This window comes from Coenobita brevimanus, chromosome 55 (genome assembly GCF_032717465.1).
Source record: "Coenobita brevimanus isolate Jiangsu-jjx chromosome 55, ASM3271746v2, whole genome shotgun sequence".
In the NCBI taxonomy this organism is placed as follows: Eukaryota; Metazoa; Arthropoda; class Malacostraca; order Decapoda; family Coenobitidae; genus Coenobita; species Coenobita brevimanus.
The window spans coordinates 24,968,079-24,981,358 of NC_137008.1; positions in this window are offsets into that span (position 1 = coordinate 24,968,079).

Consider the following 13,280-nt stretch of genomic DNA (forward strand, 5'->3'; position numbering starts at 1 on the left):
CCCCTAAATACTCTCCCTCACTCCAGCCCTGAACCATCACTCTTTCCCTCACCCACCTTCCCTTCTCTCCCTGGCGCCTCCCTCACAGCCCCTCTTACTCCAGTGTGACTTACCGCGCATAAATTAGCCAGCCTGAGGAACGGGGTACCGAAGGATAGGTGCTTATATATGACCACGATTGTATATATATATATATATATATATATATATATATATATATATATATATATATATATATATATATATATATATATATATATATATCGACCTATAGTTACCTATAGGTCGGAAAGACATCCAACTATCTTCCTGACATATGTATTTCACAAAATGTTGTTGATAAACGACACGATACTTGACATAACATGCAGATACTTTCAACACAGCAGCAAACAGGGCAGTCGGTGCATACGCACTGAGCGGGACGGTAACTTTCAGCATAAGTCACTCCTTGCATACGACACCGGCTCCAACTCGAGACACCTTTGTTAGTGTCTCAGCCGCTGCACCTTACTTCACCTTGGCTCCGAATTTTCTATTTATTTTATTGTTTTCGTATGGTTAAGAAAGGCAAAACTATGACAGCAGAAAGAAAAATGGCAAAAATGAAGAGTAGAAAGAAAGAAGGAATTAGAAGGGAGAAGGCAAAGAAAAATGATGAAATAAAGAGAGCAAATGGAAAACAGAGAGAAGAACAAACATGAAACAAAATGCGAATTAAAGGCGAGGAGGAGAGAAAGATAAATGAGAGTAAAGAACTTTTGGTGCCATATAAATAGAAATAGTGTTATCACTTTCATCTCGCCTTCTACCTCTCATGAGGATTGTGATGCCATAAATTAATGGACAAGGAAAAGTACAAAGACCGGGAGAGGAAAGGAAACAATACATGGAGATGATGAAATGAGAGAATTAATCAAGTAAATGCCAAACAATGGGCGATAGAAGGCAGAAAGCAAAAAGGAAATGGAGTTGAATAAGATATAAAGAGAAAGGAATAAAGAAGAAAGGAGAAAGAAAACGAGAAAATGAAAGAGAACAAAACAAAGGAAAACAAGGAAAAGGAGCATAGAAGGACCAATGTAGAAAGGAAAACAAAAGGGAAATGAGGAGAAAAAAAAAAGGAGCGTAACCGGAAGACCGGGTCGAACTCGGGACACCTTTTTCATAGTCCCAGGCCGGTCCACCTTACTTCACCTTGGCTCCTACGTCTCTTGTTGTTGTATCGCTGTAATATAGTGAAGAAAGGAAGGTGATAGAAAAACAAGGAGAGTAATGGACAAAGGAGAAAAAAAAAAAAAAAGGCAGAATGAATGAAAGGGAGATGGGAAGAAGAAAAAGAAAGGGAAACGACAAATGAAAAAGGAAGAAGTAGCGAAAGAAAATGAGCACTGTGAAAAGTAGGAAGAAAAGGAAGACGAAATGAAAGAAAGCCTGGAATAAAGGAGAAATGAAGGACGAAAGAGCGAGAGAAAAAAAGTATAAATGGTAAATGTGTTAAATCAGTACACGTGTAGTAAAGTCCCAGGCCGTTCCACATTACTTGATCTCGTCTCCTACCAATCTTGTAGTTTGTAATGCTGTAATGTAGTGATGATTGTGATGTGAAGTAGTTCAGTTTGTTGGTGGTAATGATGATGATGATGATGATGATGATGGCGCTGGTGTTGGTGGCGTTAGTATTGCAGAAGATGACTGAGGTGAATTTTGATGATGGTAATGATAATTGTATAAAATGATGATGATGATGATGATGTTGATGTTTATAGTGGTGGAAAAGGAAGTTGTGTTGTTGTTCTTGGTGGTGGTGATGGTGGTGATGGTGAAGATAATGATGACATACAGTAAGTCATAATTGATGGTAATAACGTTACTTCATCTCACTTCCTGCATTGTTTGTAGCTTCTGATGTATTGTGAGTGAGAAAGAAAGTAGGAAGGAAAAGAAAGAAATGAAAAAAAAAAAATAGGACTGAGAAAAAGCGAAATAACAGAAAAAGAAAATGCATTAAAAAAAAAAAAAAAAATATATATATATATATATATATATATATATATATATATATATATATATATATATATATATATATATATATATATATATATATATATATAAAATTGAGAGAATAAAAAATAGAAAGGTGAAATGATAAAAATATGTAAGACAGGGACAAGGAAAAAAGGAAAGAAAAGGAGATCGACGAAGGCAATGGAAACAAGAGACGAAGGAGACTAGACGGAAAAAGTAAGGACAAGAGAATGAAAAATACAGGATTTTGGGAAGAAAAGTAAAAAGGAACCCTGACTGAGCTGAGGTTCTGATTCCCGACGCCTTTATTTGAATCCCAGGAAGTTCCCCCTGGAAATAAAGCAACAATTGAAATAAAGTAGAGGGAAAGAAAGAAAGGTAGGGGAAAAAGAGAATATGAATCATAAACGGTAAGCTGTTACCTTACTTCATCTTGCCTCCTACCTCCACTGTAGCTTATGATACGGTAATGGAGAAAATAGAAAGGGGGAAGGAAAATTAGTAAAGGTAACCCACAAGGAGTAGATAGGAAAAGAAATGAAAAGGGAAGAGAAGGAAGTACAGGAAAACATAGATAAAGAAATAAGAAAGGCGGGAAAAAGATATCGAGCACTGTATAGACAGAACGCGAATGAAAGAAATGAGAAAATAAAGAAAATGACATTGACAAAAATAAATAGAGGAATACAAGGAAGGAGAAAAATATGAGTAAAAAGAGAATAGATAATGGGAGATGGAAAAAAGAAATGATAATAAACTGGGATGAAGAGAAGATAATAAACGCGAAAGGATTAAGAAATTAGGATGGGGACTGAGACAAAGGAAAGAGTGAACGAGAGAACAGAAAAAGGGACAAAAGAAGAAAATTAGAAGTTTAAAAAAAATGGATGGATACAAAATACAAATAAAAAGCCGTCGTGTGACTGAGGGTCGAACTGGAGAAACCTTTGTTAGAATCTCAGGCCGCTCCACCTTACTTCACCTTGGCTCCTACTTGTCTTGTTGCTTTATTGATGAAATATAGTAATGAAAGGAGAGAGAGAGAGAGAGAGAGAGAGAGAGAGAGAGAGAGAGAGACCTTAAGTAAAAAGGAGTCAGTACTGAGGTGGTACTTATACAGGATCTTAACTCTCTTGCAGCTTCTGATGTTCTTATGTAGTAGAGAAGAACGAAAAGTGACAAATTGAAAGATAGAATAGGAAACAAAAGGAGCGTCAGTGGAAAAAGGAACAAAAACTAGGAAAGATAAGCGAGACAAAAAATATAAATACAAAGGAACCGTCATGATTACAGGTCGAACGCAAGACACTTTTGTTGGATTCTCAGGCCGCTCCACCTTACTTCACCTTGACTCCTACCACTCCTGTTGCCTTTTTGCTGTTATATAGTTAAGAAAGCGAAAGTAAGTGCAATGAGAATGGGTAAAACAGAGAACGTAAGAAAAGAATGAAACCTGAGGCAGGAAAGGAAAATATAAGAACTGAAAAAAGGTTAAGATTGGAGAAACAGATATGTAACGAACAAGAGTGAAATAAATAAAAAGACAACGAAGGAGAAAGGAAGAATGAAAACGAGAACAAAAAATGGAGGGAAATAAAGAAAAGGAGGATCGGTGTGGAGGTGCAGGTTTGAACCTGATTCAGGTGTAGTCGAGTCTCAGGCCGCTCCACCTTACTTCACCTCGCCTCCTACCTCTCTTGTAGCTTGTGATGATGCATTATAATGCCCGATATAAAAAGCTGATGCTGGTTGTGAAGGTGACAATGATGATGATGGTGATGATGATGTGTAGGTGGTGATGATGGTGAAACTAATACAGATTAGCTTCGGTAAGATGTTAAATTTATGGTTATTAGTGTTGATGATGATGGTGGTGGTAGATGATGATGGTGGTGGTGATGGTGGTGGTGGTAAATGTGATGATGTACAACAGCTTGGTACTGATGATGATAACCTTACTTCATCCCGTCCCTTACCTGTCAGGCAGCTTGTGATGCTGTAATATAGTGGACAGTGATGAATGGAAGAATAAGAGAAAGTAACGCAGTAAGGATGAAAGGAAATTAGAAAAAAAAAGAAATATTAGAACATAGATCGAAATAATAGGAAAGAGAATGTCTGAGTAAATAGGGAGAATATCATCGATACGAAGATACAAACGACAAGGGAACACAAAGAACCATGGAATGAAAAATGATAAAATTTAGGAAAACACGGAAAAAAATATTAGATTAATAACAATAATACCCTTTCATTATTTTTTTTTGTCTACGTCTTTGTTCCTCGTAAAAGAAGAGAATGAGATTAAAAAAAAAAAAAACTATAAGGGGTGTAGGGGAAAAAAGGAAGATGAAACAAAAATATATAAAAAAATTAAAAAAGCAACAGTCTGAGTTGGGTCGAACTCTAAACACCTTTATTAGAGTTCCAGGCAGCTCCACCTTACTTCTCCTTGGCCCCTACTTCCCTTGTTGCTTTATGGCTGTATAATAGTGAAAGGAATGGAAGAGGGGATATATCGAGAAAAAAAAGCAGGAGCAATAGAAGGAGAAAGTAACAGAAGGAATTACCAGGAGACAGAAATGTGAAAAAGAAAGAAAATGGTAATATATTAGGAAAGAAAAAGAAAGATTGAAAATTTGAAAGAAATTAGAATTGACAGACGAGAATGAAAGACAAAATATAGAAGGAACGAAAGAATAGGGGAAAGAACAAGAATGAGGTATAAATGGTTGCGGTGGATAATGATGATGATGATGAGTGAGATGATATTCGTGATGCTGAGGATGATGGTGGTGATGATGATGTAGGCCAGTGTTTATGACACTTCCTACCTCTTGTAGTTTTTGCTCCTGTAATAAAACTCGCTTAAAGGCCATCTTCGGGGGCCTTGCGTTCGATGGCAAAAGGCCTGAAATGAAGTATAACTTGGGAACTGATGGCCCGATTGGACTGGGAATTGTTTTCGTCTTTAAGATAGAGCACTTTAATTGTACCTTGCTAAAACAAAAATTGCGCTTCATGTACCGGTTTTTACTATGTTACGGTAACTTTAATGCCCGAAAAGAAAGTGATTCGCCTAAATCCCGCCTTCGGCGGCCTTCGCTCAAACTCAAAAGGCAAGAAATGAGTCATAACTGGAACCGGTGGCCCGATTGGACTGGAAATTGTTTTTTTTCTTGAAGTTAGAACTTTTCAGCGGTACCTTGCTCTAACAAAAATTGCACTACAATGCACCGTTTTTGCTGAGTTACAGTATGCAACGGAGAAACCAACAAACCAACAAACATACAGAAACCGGATCATTATAATATAGATGAAGGAAGAAAGAAGCAAGAAGTAAGAAAAATGGGAATAATTATATATTTATCAATATAGAAATGTATTATAATTACAAATCATAATAGATAGATAGATAAATAGATAGATAGACAGCCCTATGCGAGCCTGGGAAAAGGAAATGAGCTTGCAAGTTACACTGAGGAAAAGCTGACGACAGATTACGAAGTAGCCAGTAAGGAGATGATGCAGTTAGTTGTCAGCAGTCCAACCGTGAACAAAGACCTAGTGACCATACACACACATACACACATACTCACACACAGGCTGCTAGAACTTTCCACTCACAAGGAACACACGTGACACACCCCTGCTACACCAGAATTTAGGAAAGAGAGGTCAGAAGGAGACAAGCCTTAGAACAGGCAGGTCAGAAAAAGAAAGGGCTTAGCAACTTGAGAGAGAGAGAGAGAGAGAGAGAGAGAGAGGGAGCCAGAGCGAGACAGAGAGATAGCTAGCGGGACTCTATACTTCGCTCTGTGTGAGAGACTTGTTAATATTTCCAAGACAAATAAAAATAGTCCCATACTATTCTTTACCTCTCCTGTCACTACATGACAAATGGGAAGCTACTCCAAGATATAAAAACCGCTCGTCCATAAGTCTAATATATATATAACTCAACCACAAAGGAACTACAAAGTCTTTTATGACATTTAGTCATTTTATGACAGAAAGAAAGAAATACAAGGCAAAGGAACAATGACTTAATCCATAAAATAAATGCCAGAGAATCTGAGATAGCAAGAAGAAAACAAGAGGGATTGAAAACAACATGAAAAGAAAGGAGAATGAAAGAAGAAAAGAGGAGAAAGAACGAAAAATATGATCACGAGAAACACACACACACACACACACACACACACACACACACACACACTTCCTCTCTCTCTCTCTCTCTCTCTCTCTCTCTCTCTCTCATTAATCCTGGGTACGGCCTTTCTTAGACCCTTCACTCCTATGACGTATTTATAGAGCCTGTAGCATCTCGGGCAGTGGCTCTAACCATCACCAGCTAACGATTTTTGTATGCCAGATGTTACACTACCGTAGACCTGAAACACGAGTGAACAACACCACACTACACCACACCACATCACACCACATCACAGAGCACATTAATAGTCTCCCATAACAGTACAGCACATGAATATATCACCATACAAACTCAGCCTCCCACACCACCACACACCAAGGGTATTAACCGAGGGGCCCTGTCTCTCCGGCATCTAGTATTTTTGTGCTTGTATACTTCGATCGTGCTGCCTCCAGGTTATTTTACTTGGTTTGGGAGAGAGGTTTCAAACTAGATACGTTCATTATAGCCTTTATTTATACCTTCACTGCGAGAGGATTCGCCAAAGCTTAGTAACATCGCCAGGAGGTAGCATTTTATTCAAGCTAAAACACGACGATTTCCTTCTGATGAGGGCCCTCGTAAAAGCGAACGATTATGAAACATTTTCGTTAACTCCTACTCTAATAACGATACAGTTAGATTTCTTTTTTGAAGTCTTCTGCTGACGATTTGGTGTCACTGAGACAAATCGTATCAGTCAATGGGTTATTAAACATTTTGCCTCCTTACCTCCCCTTATCCCCACAGAGGTTAAGATACGAATAAATGTGTGTGTGTGGAAGAGTATTTTGGTGAGTGTGTCGTCCTGTCTTGGCCACCCCCCGACAGAGGAGAAACAGCCTTGGTATATAGATAGATAGACCTCTGTTTATATCAACAATATGGGGAAAGCTGTGGATATCTTTTCCCTCAGGTGTTTACATCCATCACAACACTGCCGCTGCGTGCATCCTCTCCCACGGTTAGAGGGTGACTGACGTGATTCGTAGTTTCAACAGTTCAACTTTCACTGGGATGCCTTTACTGCAGGAGTGAGGGAATTACCCGAAAAGCCACGTACTAAGTATATAATGTTTGTCTGTGTTGTATTTTAACTATATTGAAACCTCACCTTAACTTCTTCAGTACGATGGCCTCCTTTTATGCTATTCTTGGTACCCTCATGTGATTCTGTTTACATGAGGAAAGACTTACTGATCTTGAAAATACTGTTGTGGCTTTCATTTACTCGTGTCCTAATAAAATGGGTACTATCCCAGCCAAATACAATCGTCTTGCAGGAATAACGATATGTCAATGAAACAAATAATGTAACTCAAGGGACTGAAAGGAAATATCTTTGAATAATGTTATAATTATCTTATCCCTTTAGGTCTGCTGGTCACACATCAAAGCCTCCACTACGATTACGTCATATTTGTAGTAATCCTGCCATCAGTGCTGTGGGCCCTGGAAAAAGAAAAAAATGCGCCTTTGGTTCATCGGACATTGGATTAATTCTTTATTGTCCTTATTTTATACTCACAGACTTACCACACCCTTTGACAGTAGCTGCCTAACATTGGCCAACCGGTCCATTATGATGATGATCATGTTGACGATACCATCGTAAAATTGGTATGTCCTTCATTCCTTAAAATCGTCACACAAACACTTGTACTGTATTCCATATTTTATTTCATTCCATAGTTTATTTTATTATGATATGGTTAAGAATGGCAAAACAGAGAAAAGATAAAGGAAAAGAGGCGAAACAGACAGACAATACAAAAATTATCTGCAGAAGGAACGGAGAATTAGAAATGTCAAAAATAAAGGGGAGCGGACGAAAGAAAGAGGCCAGCTGAGACAGAGAGAGAGAAGAAAAGGAGAACAAGAATGAAACAAAACTTGAAATAAAGGAGGGAGAGAATACATAAAATGAAATAAAGAAACTGATGTGCGATGTAAAAAGTAAAAAAAAAAAAAAAAAAGAGAGAATTAATTAATCACCAAGAATGGGCGATAGAAAGAAGAAAAGAGGAAAGGAGGATGAAAAGAATACAAAGAGGAGAAAGGAATAAAGAGGAAAGGAGAGAACAAAAGAAAGGAAAACGAGATAATAGAGCATAGAAACAAAAATGCAGAAAGTTAAATAAAAAAGAATATAAATAAAGGAACCATACTGGTTGACAGCGTCGAACACAGGACACCTTTATCAGAGTCCCAGGCAGCTCCACCTTACTTCACCTCAGCTCCTACGTCTCTTCTTGTTGTATCGCGGTAATGTAGTGAAGATAGGAAGCAGAAAGAAAAAGACAAGCGGAATAAAGAGGAAAGGAGAAAATCACAAAGCAAAAAAGCAGGAAAGAATGGAATGGAAATTGGAAGTAGGAAAAGAAACTGAAACGACAACTGAAAAAGAATGAAAAAGAAAGAAAATGGGAAATGTAGGAAAAAGGAAGAAAAAGAGGATGGAATGAAAGGAAGAGTGAAAAAAAGAGTAGGAATGGACGAAAAGGAGGGATAAAAAAATAAGGTACAAATGGTAAAGATGTTAAATCAGTACACGGTAGTAGAGTCCCAGGCCGCTACACTTTATCTCGCATCCTGCCTCTCTTGTGTACCTTGTAATGCTGTAATAATTATGATTTTGATGCAATATAGTTGACTTTGGTGGTGGTAATGAAGATAATGATTACGGTGGTGTGGTGGCGTTAGTATTAATGAAGATGATTTAGCAGAATTTTCATGATGATAGTGATAACTGTTGAGATGATAATGATGATGATGATGATGATCTTTATAGTGGTGGAAAAAGGAGTTGTGCTGTTGTTGTTGGTGGTGGTGATTACAGTAATGATAATTATACAGTAAGTCATTATTAACGGTTATAACGTTACTTCATCTCACGTCCTGCATTTCTTGTAGCTTCTGATATATTATTATGGAGAAATAAAGTAGGAAGGAAAAGAAAGTAGCGAAAAGGATAGAAGTGAGAATCAGCGAAATAACAGAAAAAGAAATTAGTAGATGCAGAAGGCAAATTTGAGCAATTAATAAAAATGAGAAAGAATGGGAGACATACAGGAGACAGTAAAAAGGAAATGATTATTAAAAATAGAAAGGAGAAAGGGAGAAAATATGAAATACATGAGTGAGAAAAAAAGGAAGGAAAAAAATATCGACGAAGGAAATGAAAACAAGAGACGAAAGAGACTGAATGGAAAAACTAAGGACATGAGAATGAAAAATAAAGGATTTGAGGAAGTAGAGTAAAAAGGAACCCTGACTGAGCTGAGGTTCTGACTTCAAACGCCTTTATTAGAATCCCAGGACGTTCCCCCTACATCACTCCTACTTCTCTTGTTGTTTTGTTGCTGTAATATAATGAAGAAAGACAGCAGAAAGGAACAAAGCTATGGTGGGAGTAAAAAGACGAGGAAAAGTAATGAAAGAAAGAACGCAAAGAGGCAGTGAATGCAACTGGTAGAGGAAAGGGGATAAAACGAAAGGACATGACAAGAGGAAGAAAGGGGAAACAGAAATAAATTGAGGAAACTGGAAGATAGAACAGGAATGAAGCAACATGTGAAACAGAGGAGAGAATGAATGAAAAGTATATATATAAAAAAAAAGAAGCATAAATGGTAAGGTGTTAACTCGGTTCACCTATACTAGAGTCCCAGGCCGCTCCATCATACTTCACCTTCTCTCCTACCTCCACTGTAGCTTATGATACGGTAATCAAGAAAGATAGAAAGGGGGAAAGAAAATAAGTAAAGGTAACCTAAAAGGAGAAGACAGGAAAAAATGAAAAAAGAAAAGACAAATATGCCAGAAAAAGTAGATAAAGAAATACGAAAGGCAGGAAAGAAAGAAAATGAGCACTGCAATGACAGCGAATGACAGAAATGAAAGAAGAAAGAAAGAAAAAGATTTAGAAAAATTATTAGATGAATACAATAAAGATGAAAAATGTGAGTAAAAAAGAGGATAAACAATAGGAGATGGAAAAGAGAAATTATAAGAAACTGGAATGAAGAGAAGATACAGGCGAGGGGATTAAAAATTAGGTTGGGGACAGAGAGAAAGGAAAAAAATTAAAGATAAAACAGAAAACAGGACAAAAGAAACAACATTAAAGATTTAAAAAAAAAAAAGTGGATTGATGAAAAATAAAAATAAAAAGAAACCTGCATGAAGGAGTGGGTCGAACTGGAGAAACCTTTATTAGAATCTCAGGCCGCTCCACCTCACCTCGCCTTGGCTCCTACTTACCTTGTTCCTTTATTGCTGTAATATAGTAAAAACAAAGGGAAGACAGAGAGAGAGAGAGAGAGAGAGAGAGAGAGAGAGAGGTACATTTCAAAGAAGTTTTGAATGCAGGAAGAAAAAGCTAAGAGAGAGAGAGAGAGAGAAAGAAAGATAATCTCAGCTGATGGCATGAACTCGGTACACCTGTAGTAGAGTCCCAGGCCGCTCCATCATGCTTCATCTCGCCTCCTACCTCTCCTGTAGCTTGTGATGCTGGAAGGTAATGGACAAATACAGGAATGAATGAGGCAGGAAAAGAAAGAAAATAAATGAGAGGAATTAGAAAAGAAAGAAAATGAGACTGAATAATTGAGTGAACGGATACAAAGAACAAGAAAATGGGAGCAAAGAAGAGAACAGACCATAGGAAGTGGAAAAGATAAATTATAAGAATCTGCGATATAGAGAAGATTATAATTGCGACAGGATTAAGAAATAAGAAAGGGAAAACAAGAAAGATGAAAGAAAGAATGAAGAACAAAAATGGATAAAGAATGAAAATTGAAATGAAATGGTAAAGTGAAAAAAATTATAAAATATCAAGCTGTGCCAGGCACAACAAACCTCGCCCGACAGCAGTTATTTTATTCCTGTTAAATACTGACTCGTTTCTGCCATTTAGCATCAGTGGACAATTAAAGTCTAAGGTAATGGCCCAAATGTTTAAAGTTACGCCATCAGAATATCCGCGATCTTGCGTTTGACCTTTTTAGGTCACTCAAGGTCAAAGGTCAGGCTGCCAAATGAGAACTCATATAAGACTTCCTATATCTTGTACTAGTAACTATCTCTATCTCCAACGAGTTTTGATTTATAGCCCCCTGAATATGCGAGACCTTGTGTTTGACGTTTCAAGGTCAATTACGGTCAAAGGTCAAGGTACTAATTAAAAACCCATATGGGGATTCCTATCTGTTGATAAAAGTAAATATCTCTCTAACGTCACCCAATTTCTAGTTAAAACCCCCTGAATATCCGTGAGCTTGAGTTTGACCTTTCAAGGTCATTGAAGATCAAAGGTCATAGTGCCAAATGAAAGCTCATATTACGAGTTCCTGTATGTTCCTAATAGTAAATATCTCTATTTTCAACCGTTTTCAAGTTATTGCCCTCTGAAAATCCGTGACCTCGATTTTGACCATTCAGGGTCACTCGATTACCTTCAAAATTTAATCACTTTCTTTGAGGACCAGTGCCCACATATCCTGAAAGTTTCATGTAATTTCATGCAGCCGTTTTTCCATTATGTTGCTAAAACCAAAGAAACAAAAGTAGAAAAAAAAAAAAACTCTACCAAAAGCAATACCTCGCTCGGACGGAAAGAAGCCTGTGAGGGGAGTATGGGTCGAGCTGGAGAAACCTCTGTTAAAACTCGGGCCGCTCCACCTTACTTTACCTTGGCTCCTACTTGTCCTGTTGTTTTATCGCTGTAATATAGTTGAGAGAGAGAGAGAGAGAGAGAGAGAGAGAGAGAGAGACAGACAGACAGACAGACAGAAAGACAGACAGACAGAGATAGAGAGAAGAAGGTGAAAGAAAAGTAAAAAACTTAAAGGAATAATAAAACAACAGAATATGAAAAACAGGAGACAAAAAGAAAAACGCTGAGAGAAAAGGAAGTAAACGAAATACCGAAGCTGAGAATGAAGGACATGATTAAACCAAAGTTAACTACAGAGGAAGGAGATAAAAAACAGAATAAAGAACTTAAAGACTAAAGAGTCATGGTGTTAAGTGCGTACAGGTGTAGTAGAGTGGCAGGCCGCTCCACCTTGCTACATAACGCATCCTACTCTTTATGGTGATGCTGAGTATGATGGTACTGATGAGGGTGATGCAGGTCAGTTCTGATGATAACCCAACTTCATCACGCCTCCTACATCTTTTATAGCTTGTGAGACAATACAGGAGTACGTAGCAGCACACAGGAAGTACAGATAACAGGAGGCCTACTGGCCCTTAACGAGGTTATCTGTTAGCGAAGCAACTGATTCGAAAGATACAACAAACGTGTACGAGAAAAGGAGAGAAACGACGAAGGCTCTCCTCCCCTACCCCCCACAGCCTCCGGATAACTACAGGAAAAAAGACAAAAATAACGATATGATTGTTGGTGACAACAAAGAAGTATTTTTCATAAATAAAAAAAGTAATAATAGCAAATTTTATGGTGCATACAAAATCTGATCTATAATTCTTAAAATAGGAACCTATAAAATAGCAGAGATTTCTCATATATAAGTACGGCAAAGTTTTGTATTGGTAATAATGTTAATTTGATTGAAAACGTTAAGAAAAATAGTTGGAGATAGTTCGACCACGTGGAGAGGATGGAGAATGAAAAACTGACTAGAAGAGTGTATGTGACCGAGGTGGAAGGGGAGACCAGCAGGGGAAGACTAAGCATAACATGAAGAGTAATAAGTAGAATAATGTATGTGAGAAGGTGATGTCAGTTGGAGAAAGGGCAGCCAAACGGTAAGGGACAGGGCGACATGGAGGAGGAGGCCTACGAAAGGTACAGTACTGGCGTCAACCCACCCTTGAATCTCGTCTCATTTATGCTACTCTACGGAATCATGCCAAGTGTGTTCTTCGCTATACTAAGAATAATTTCATTCGTACTAAATGCTCTGAACTCTCTTGACCCAAATATTTCATCCTTCTTTTGACGCCTTCACAAAACCTTTTCTAACAATTTTGCTTTATCCCCCTTCACTCATATTCATATTTTTCAAGTCGTATAAGAACTCTTTGA